This window comes from Dendropsophus ebraccatus, chromosome 1 (genome assembly GCF_027789765.1).
Source record: "Dendropsophus ebraccatus isolate aDenEbr1 chromosome 1, aDenEbr1.pat, whole genome shotgun sequence".
Taxonomy (NCBI): Eukaryota; Metazoa; Chordata; class Amphibia; order Anura; family Hylidae; genus Dendropsophus; species Dendropsophus ebraccatus.
The window spans coordinates 25,398,461-25,408,162 of NC_091454.1; the positions used below are offsets into that span (position 1 = coordinate 25,398,461).

The following is a 9,702-nucleotide window of genomic DNA, read 5'->3' on the forward strand; positions in this document are numbered from 1 at the left end:
GCCTGGATTGTAGGCCGCATAAAGGAGAGAACCGTAACCTTGTTGTTACCCCTCTCCTTCAACCATTCATCCTCCTGTACGGGCTCCAGCAGTCATTACCAACCTACAGACATACACTTTTCTATTTCTTTATTGTATCTTTTTACTGAAGAATGTATGGATTTTATAGACCCTGTGATATTCCGGAATTTCAGCAGGGATGTCCCATAGAACCCCTGTGGAAGCATCCGGAACCACCAGGTGCTGTGCGTAGCCCTTTAACTGCATGTGCCTCTAATCAGGAGCACATACAGGTAAATGCGGCACTGTGTTTGATAGGGCGATGAGCTATTGACTCCCTGCCCTGTCAATTACTCTTCTGCATTATGCCTCTGACCACAAGAGGCTGCTCTCTCCCCAGTGCTCCAGACACCAGCAGAGAAGACAAGCTGGAGCAGGTAAGTATGTGACTTTATTTTTTTTCCCCTTTCCATTTTTATGCTCAGGAAATACTGACTATTTCTTAAAGTCTCCTGAAAGGCTTCCTTATCTGTAATTTTTGACGTTAAAACAGCCATGGGCGTGTGCAGGCAGCCTTACTGCCAGGTTTTACCACAGATTATAGGTGACCTCTGAGTTTCCAACAAGACGACACTTTGTAATCAGTTTTTATTCCCACGCAGCAAACTAAATATATAATATCTAAACATATTACTCAGACATTCATATCACACACATATAGGATGGGTATTAAATTACCTACAATCCTCTCCCTTCCTTTTAAAGGTAATGAGACAGAGCTGTAATACCTCGTACAGCCTGTAATCCGGTGAGGCGCTGTTTCACAAAAGATAAAAACTTTTTTTTTTTTTCCAAATTTTATTTGTAAATTGTATTTTATCTTTCATTTTCTTATCAGAGCATAAGCATAATTCCAATATGTTTTACAACACACACTGGCTGCAGGCAGATGGCAATGCATTTCCTATGATGCATCCCAATATTATATAGTAATACCAGTCATAGCTGTATCACTGCCATTGTTTACACTGCCAAACAGCTGAGAAGGGTCTTTGCGAAGATGTTTGTGAAAGTAGCCGTGTGTAGCACAGTATACAGTATATACTCTCACACTGTGAAACGCCAATGTGCCCAGAGCAACACCAGCCGTACATACTCCCCTGGCACCTCTGTGCCGCATATACCAACATGTCATCTAAACACTGGAACAAAGCCGGCAGACACTTAATAAATGGGGCCTAGTCCAAGCAGCAGATAACAGTCCAGTGTTTATATAGTCCCTGTTACTATCCCAGGATCAACACTTTAATTTGCTCAGTCTCGCTCCCCTCCCCATCGCTGACAGCCGCTCTCTCCGCACCTCGGAGGAATGAAGCAGATGTTGTGTGGGACAGTCCCTGATATCTGCAGACAGCTGGGTGTCAACGAGCGGCGCACAAAGCTCAGAGCCAAAAGCAAATGAAATATTTAGGATCTCTATTGTACACGGCTTATATTCTCAGTGTAGAGGTAGGTAACCAAATGTGAGATGGGATATTAACCTCTCCATGGCCTGCAGGGTCAGGTCAAGAAAAAGGTAAAAAAAAAAAAATCATTTGTCATCTGTTATATGAGAAGAAGTCGAGACCTCGGTCCTATTTTTGGGACCCCCATGGTAAAATCTCATTGAGAAATAAGGGTTGACCTATCAATTAAAAAAAAAAAAAAACGCAAATTCAGGCCATGTTCACACACTGTATTTTGGCATTAAATAACGGCCATTGTTTAATTAAATTGATCAATTACATTACAGTGTATGGAATCGCGGCCATAGTGGATACACACTGAGGGAGATTTATCAAACAAGTGAAACTGGCTCAGTTGCCCCTAGCAACCAATCAGATTCCACTTTTCATTTCTCTCAGACTCTTTGGAAAATGAAAGGTGGAATCTGATTGGTTGCTAGGGGCAACTGAGCCAGTTTCACATTACACCATGTTTGATAAATCTCCCCCACTGTATACACTATGGCCGTGGTTCTCTGCGGCCACACAAAATAATTGACAGGGCTATAACTGACGCTGTTATTCAGTGAACAGCGGCCGTACATGATAGCCTGTACTCACAGTGTAAAGTAAGGCTCCCGGTCGTACTTTACATTGTGGGCAATGGCAAATTGGAGCGTGGGCACACCCGAATGTGCCCGTATTCCAATTAAAGTAAAGTGATGATTTTCCGGACGATACTGCAGTATCGGCCGGGTGACACATGTAAGACAACGGCCATTGTGTGAGACGGCCATACCAAATACCAACGCCATGACTAAGGAAGGAGCTGGATCGCATCTTCCTTTTCTTTGCAACCGTTATTTTACCCAGTTTGAACATGGCCTCAAAAAGCAAAACTGCAGTGTGAACAGGGCCCAATCAGAAACCCAGTCAGAGCTCATAGAAAGTAGAACATTCCCAGAGAATGTCTGCCGCCACCTGTGTGTAGTCATCTGTGTAGTCCCCTCAATCATTCATTCAGAGCAGGATATTAGCCAGCAGCTGACAGCTGGTAGCCACACACTCTGGAGGATATTGTTCCCCTCCAGAACATTATACCGTCAGCCCCATCATAGACAGGTGTACAGCTCATTGTTCTGCAATTGCTTTTTCCTGGACAGTGACAATCTTGACCCGTGTGTTCATATCCGCACTCAGGCAAGGACCTGTGTAGTAAATGGCTGCAGCGTCTGTCAGGTGGCCAGATCTGCAAACTCACGCAGAGCGGCCCCAGAGATTAGTCATGAAAAAAGCAGCGACGGCTCTATTTATAGGCCGCTGTACTCCATGTTACAGGCAGGTCACCGGGAGGCCGTCAGGAAATAGCAGGAAACTATCTACCGATTATTCCAATTATCTATCTATCTATCTATCTATCTATCTATCTATATTATCTATATATCTATCTATTTTCTATCTATCTATCTTCTATCTATCTATCTATCTATCTATCTACCTATCTCCTATCTATCTATCTATCTATCTACCTATCTATCTATCTATCTATCTATCTATCTATCTCCTATCTATCTATCTATTTATCTGTCTATCTATCTCCTATCTATCTATCTATCTATCTATCTATCTATCTATCTATCTAACTCCTATCTATCTATCTATCTATCTATCTATCTCCTATCTACCTATCTATCTATCTATCTATCTATCTATCTATCTATCTATTATCTATCTACCTATCTATTTTCTATCTATCTATCTATCTATCTATCTATCTATCTATCTACCTATCTCCTATCTATCTATCTATCTATCTATCTCCTATCTATCTCCTATCTATCTATCTATCTATCTATCTATCTATCTATTTATCTGTCTATCTATCTCCTATCTATCTATCTATCTATCTCCTATCTATCTATCTCCTATCTATCTATCTATCTATCTATCTATCTATCTATCTATTTATCTACCTATCTAACTCCTATCTATCTATCTATCTATCTATCTATCTATCTATCTATCTATCTATCTCCTATCTATCTATCTATCTATCTATCTATCTATCTATCTATCTCCATCTCCTAATCTATCTATCTATCTATCTATCTATCTATCTATCTATCTATCTATCTATCTATCTATTCCTCTGTCTTATAGCATATACCATATAGTAAGATCCTCTCTAAAAAGACCATCTCTTTGAACCTAGATATACACCAAATTTCTGTACCACCATATTATAAATTCACTTACATAATATGTACTGTACAGTATATTGGACCTCCTTTGAGAAGACCACTCCATACAACACCATTTTTTAGTACAATTTCTAGTAATCATATTATGGACATAAGTGACCACCAGCATTATAGTGACTACAATGGGGTCCAACAGCAAATGGGAACCAAACTCTATACTGAATGTATGTAAAGCGCTAGGGCAGAGAGTATAGAATCATAGAAATTATAAATAGAGATGAGCGAACCTCGAGCATGCTCGAGTCCATCCGAACCCGATCATTTGGCATTTGATTAGCTGGGGCTTCTGAACTTGGATAAAGCTCTAAGGTTGTCTGGATGCCAATGACTATATCCATGTTTTCCACATAACTTTAGGGCTTTATCCAACTTCAGCAGCCCCCGCTAATCAAATGCCGAAAGTTCGGGTTCGGATAGACTCCAGCATGCTCGAGGTTCGCTCATCTCTAAACCTGATATCTAAATTTATTTGTCACTAAAGGTACTTGACCAAATGAGCTCCCATTCCTATTAATAGGAGTTGCATAAACAGCTTCCCGAAGGGGTCCTGAAGCCATTAAGTAAGGTAGGAATGGACATTTAAAGGGACTCTTTAAGTCACATTTCTGTCTTATCCTTAATCATGTTTTCCACTCGTATCTCTCATATCAGCCCGATCTGTAACAGTGCAGACAATGATCTTTATATGTCATGCATGCTGTATGTAAACCGGCCACAAGTAGTCATGTGGGTGGTAATCTCTGTGACGTTGTCAGTGTCTATGGTTCTGATCATGGCTATTGAGGTGTGATTGACATAACATTGAGAGTCCGATCTCCTTCACTGCCTTGCAGAAATTTTTTCGAGTGTCAAGGCATCAGATTGATAATTCTAGGTCCAGGTCTTTTACATAAGCAACATCTCCACCCCTACCCCCTTATCCCTAAACCCCCTGCACAGAGTGTTTTCAAAACTAACAACATCCTACAGTCTATTGGTGGTTCTCAATGGGTTAAACTACGTAATGTTGGCGCCACCAGGAATTCTTCACAACGAAATGGAAACATGAGTACAAGACACTCGAGCACAGATGGAAACTTCATGAAAAGTCAAGATGTAAGAAAATAAGCCCCGTTCTTCTACTCTAAATAGTGAATAGTCTCAGTCATGAAAACTACTCGAGTTGGCGACACAAGTTCTATTCTTACTGACCTGGGAAAGGACAGATGCGTCTGTGGTCTTATGGGTTGGAGATTTGCCTGATTTTCCTAAATTTAGATTCTCATGTATATTTTCTCTGCGTAGAAATTCAACTTTCTTAATTTAACCTGAACCCAAAATAAAACCCTTAAAGGGATTTCCTATTAGGGCCCCTTCATTCTTAACCAACATCAAATAACAACAACAAAGAGAGTCTCTAATTTTCAAATAACCAGTAGGTACCATGCAATTCCTTATTTCACCTGTGGTGGTGCTGCAGGGAAATTGAACACTTACTACCCGATTATGCGATCACTGTGATTCCCATTGGTTAGACACCCCCTAATTTTTATAGCAAATATTGTAATTTTTTTTTTACTACATTATAATGGAGGCCGCCATCTTGCATGAACTTTTTTTTCAACAGTGTTTAGAGATATCATTTATGGCAAGCCTATAGAGATGGACACAATAAATCGGAAAGGACTCTATTGAGAAGGTGGCTTAAGCCTTCCTTGGATTAAATTTATCTGAATGGCCGCCATGTTATTCTTTATCCAATGTTATACTTAGGTGTCCAATATCTATAAGCCTGGCCTCTCATTTGTCATCCCTACGAGGGTCTCCTATCACAGATTCTCCCCAGACTCATTAGACAGAACATGAGATATTTCACACTGTCTTGACATTTGCAGAGGTTAGATAGAGCGGTCTTAAATAGGACTGTGTGTAGGAGAAACCACAACCACTGTTTTACTGTTTAGGCATATGATGTAAGAAGTTTTTGTAGGACGTTTTTCCAAGAGCAACGCTCTTGTGATCAGCAGAGGTCCAAGGCTAATATCTTAACCCATCAAATATTGATGGCCTATCCCAGGGATGGGGAACCTTCAGCCCTCTAGCTGATGCAAAACTACAATTAACATCATGCCTGGACAGCCGAAGGCTGGAGGGCTGGAGGGTCGAGGGTTCCCCATCCCTGGCCTATCCTATGATGTTCTTGACCATCTTGACCAAGTTTTCTTAGATTGTCTACTTATATATTTCTCCACTTTAGATTGGAAAGTAGCTCTCTCTGAAAGAAGACACACTACCCCCTCAGCCCCCCATTGACAGCCTCTCACCCACCAGAAAGCACCCTGTTGTATACTGATGAAGGGCAAGGACCTGAAACAGCTGTCTACAGATGGGAAATGCCACCTTACTAGGAAAGGTTCTGGCTTGCCATGTAATCCTCAATCATGTTTTAAGGCCATTTGGAGCTATGACCAGTAGGTGGCATTGTAGAGCATGTTCTTTTCCCTCTGGCAAGAGAGCTCATTTGCATACATTTTCCCAAGGAGCATTGCATAGCTTGTAAGTCTCCATAAGCCAGTTAAGTGAGCACACACTCTTCATCAGACCAGCTGTAGTTTGGTATATGGCAGCAAAGAGTTGGTCATCTACATTTTATAGCCTCTTACTAATATATCCCTTTTAACAAGGTTTTAGGTTTCTTGAAATTCCCAATACTCATAACACAGGTACCGTCCGCATGTCATGTGACCATCATGTGACCACCTCGGAACTCATAGTAGCCAGAAGATGTGCAGAGACATCACACATAGTATAGAGGAACCCAAGGCCAGAGGTTATGGACTGCTCAACCATGACATCATATAGTGGAGTTGAATCCATTTATATTTTTATATATGGCCTTAGGTATTGTGAACATTTTTGGAAAATATACATTTTTTTAGAATACACTAAATGAAGATCTCCAGCATCCATAGAGGTGCCAGGAGTCCTACCCATGGGATGACACCCAGTGATATTACGGGGGACGTCTGATGAATTGGCTATTAATATTATGTAATATCTGCAATGCGTCTGTATCATATAGACAAGTGACATATCACATATTACAAGAAGCCTTCTAGAAGGAATTGCACACTCCTAAAATTAAATGAAGTACAGTGGTGCCTTGGATTACGAGCATAATTCGTTCCGGGGCTGAGCTTGTAATCCAAATCCACTCATATACCAAAGCAAATTTTCCCATAAGAAATCATAGAAATGCAGACAATTGGTTCCACGCCCCAAAAATAATGATATATTATTCTGAATATCATGTAAAACAGATGAAACAAACATTCAGAAACAGCAGAATATGTGATATTATAAATTACTGTACAGTAACAGAGGATGGGAAACACAAGGGCTGACAGAGACTGCAGGGAGCATGAAGGAATGAGCAGGGCAGATGTGGGCACATACATGCAGCGCTCTCTGTCTGGGGAGAAAGGGGTTACAGCTATGGAGACATTACCTCCACAGTCCTGTCCCCTGATGTAAGCCCCAGCCTGAAGTGGATCTGCTATGATTTGGAAGGTGAGAGAGACTTCCTGGGTCAGAGTACAGTGCTGTAGACCCCGCTATGCAGACTATGCCCACCCCCCACTCATCCTCCCACCAAGCACAGGGAGCTCTTAAACCAAAGCAATGCTCTTAAACCAAGTCACAATTTTGAATAACTGTGAGCTCTTAAACCAAGTTACTCTTAAACCAAGGTACCACCGTATATATATGAGCCAAACTATTACAGTGCTCCATAGTAACTGTCACCAAAACGAATGAAAATGGGATAGAGTTTCAGTCTCCTTACTGCTCTGTGTCAGTCCTCACTGTAGCCCTGGCCTTCTATTCACGATGGGTTATATAGAATGTATCAGTGCTGCAATTACTGCAATGTATGAACACGTGGGATGAACCAGAATAGTGACTTTCAATGGAAGTGCGGTACATTATACCGCCTCCTTCCCTTCTATCACTGCGCTGACATCACCGCTATCAGTTTCAGTATTAAAGTTTGGCTCTGCATCACTGGATGACCACACCCTGCCGTATACCCGCAGCATGTAGAGACTGTCAGCCTGCAGATAAACCCTCACATGACCGGTGTCCCTGCCTGCAGTCACATCACATGATCCTGATACTAAATCTCCTTTTACTTTTAGAATATTGAGAAAACTGACTCCTAAAAAAGTATACTATTCCAGGAAACCTTTAGAGATGTAGCAGAGGCGAATCTATTGTTTTAAGTGTTTGCAAAACACAGCTAATTTTTTTCTCTCCTAAAACAGCACCACACCTGTTCTCAGGTGATGTATGGTATTACAATTTGGCTATATTTAATTCAATAGAGCTGCAATACTACATACAAACTGAGGGCAGAGGTGGTGCTGTTTTGGGAACATACTACGTCTATTTTTCTAGTCCTGTATAACCCCTTTAACTATTTAGTGTCTGCATTATTTTCTCATTGTCCTATGTAAATACACATCAAGGCAGCACAATGATAAGTGCCAAAGGACAAATCCAGCTCTGCTTATAGAAACAGAAAGTGTATGGAGCATCATGGTGAGTCATGGTGTGTAACATGGTGCAAACGTGATCACTGACTATGTGAGTAAAAAGTTTAACTTTTCTTTCAATTAATCACAGTTGCTCTTAAAGGGGCAAACACCCCAAATATTGCTTTGTCACTTGATTGATTGACAGAATATTGTTTTCCGTTATCATGCAGTCGGGGATGAATAGAGGATTTGCTCATTTCCTTCTTAAAGGGATTATGGCTGCCACCATGATGACTACTTTACCCATCATCTATCCAGTTCTGAGAACTACAGAAGCGTTTGGTATACTTATACGTTCCTGCTCTTCCTATAGGCTTCACTTCTCTGAGCTTTTTAAAATTTTGGCTCAGTGCCCTTGGCCCCTGTGTATTGTACTGTATGCAGCAGGGGACACACCCAGTCTACTGTACTAAAGTGGATGATGTGTAACCGTGCCCGTCTTGGCGTCCGCCGCCATCGCCAGTTATTCGCTGTATCATCGTCGAATACATTTCATCCACTTAAAGGAGCTAAGAGAATAAAGTCAGATGGAGCGGAGGTAAATGATCCGAATGTGAAGCACCAAAGCACAAACTCTGCTCTGCTACATCTAACATGAGCTCTGCTATATCTGTAAATGCAGAACATAATGAAGTGGTAAAACGTGGCGTTTTATACGCTATCTACCCCTCGCAGGTCGTGTAATAGTCAATGAGAAGATTGCAAATCACAGATAGTTTCCTATTCTAGGCATAGAGGAAAGCAGCGGGCATAGCTGCAGTATGGGGGGGGGGGGGGTGATGAAAGGTTGTGCCAGTGCCCTTGGTGTCTGCCAGCTGACGTGCCCATTGTGCAAGAAGAAAGAAGTAAATGAGGACTTACTTTATGTGAGGTGGGCTGCAGCTTATGCGGGGGGAGATCCTGGCAGCAGACAGGAGACCTGTGCAGCCCTGGTGGAGGATAAGAGGAGTCTGCCCTCCTACAGTGAAGCAGCTGCCGGCCCAGCGTCACTGTGATGTCACCTCCAGGCTCCCTCTGCACAAGTCTAAAGTGACTTTTGGGGGAGGGCCGGATCCGGATCCTTTATACCGAGCTATAAGGAGCCCTGCTTCTGGGAAATCCAGCAAGACATATCTACATTGTTCCGTATACTCCTTGCATCTGTTACTGAATGTAAAGCAGCCCTGGGTTATTGATCAGGAACACTGCAGGCCGCTCCTGGACACATTTGTCACCAGCAAACCTCTCAGCTGGCACTTTTTTGACAGGGTTGAAGATCCCAAGGGAGCGATAATCTGCTGAATCAGGCCAATTGGACGGATTATCACTCCGTGTAATAAAGACAACGATCAGACGATGACAATGATCATTAGATTGACAGACGAATCTGCCGCGTGCGCCGAA

At 41.9% G+C, this 9,702-nt stretch overlaps 1 protein-coding gene across 2 annotated transcripts in view; it reads right to left on the reverse strand.

Annotated features, from left to right (window-relative positions):
* Positions 1 to 9,313, reverse strand: part of ANXA6 (annexin A6) — a 47,967-nt gene extending 38,654 nt beyond the window's left edge. Inside the window, exon 1 of one of the 2 annotated variants that reach the window (XM_069969124.1) lies at positions 9,181 to 9,313. The gene's annotated coding sequence lies outside the window, so the exon portion shown is untranslated. The remainder of the gene's footprint in view (positions 1 to 9,180) is intronic. The other variant, XM_069969123.1, reaches the window with a different exon arrangement.
* Between the last annotated feature and the right edge of the window lie 389 nt (positions 9,314 to 9,702).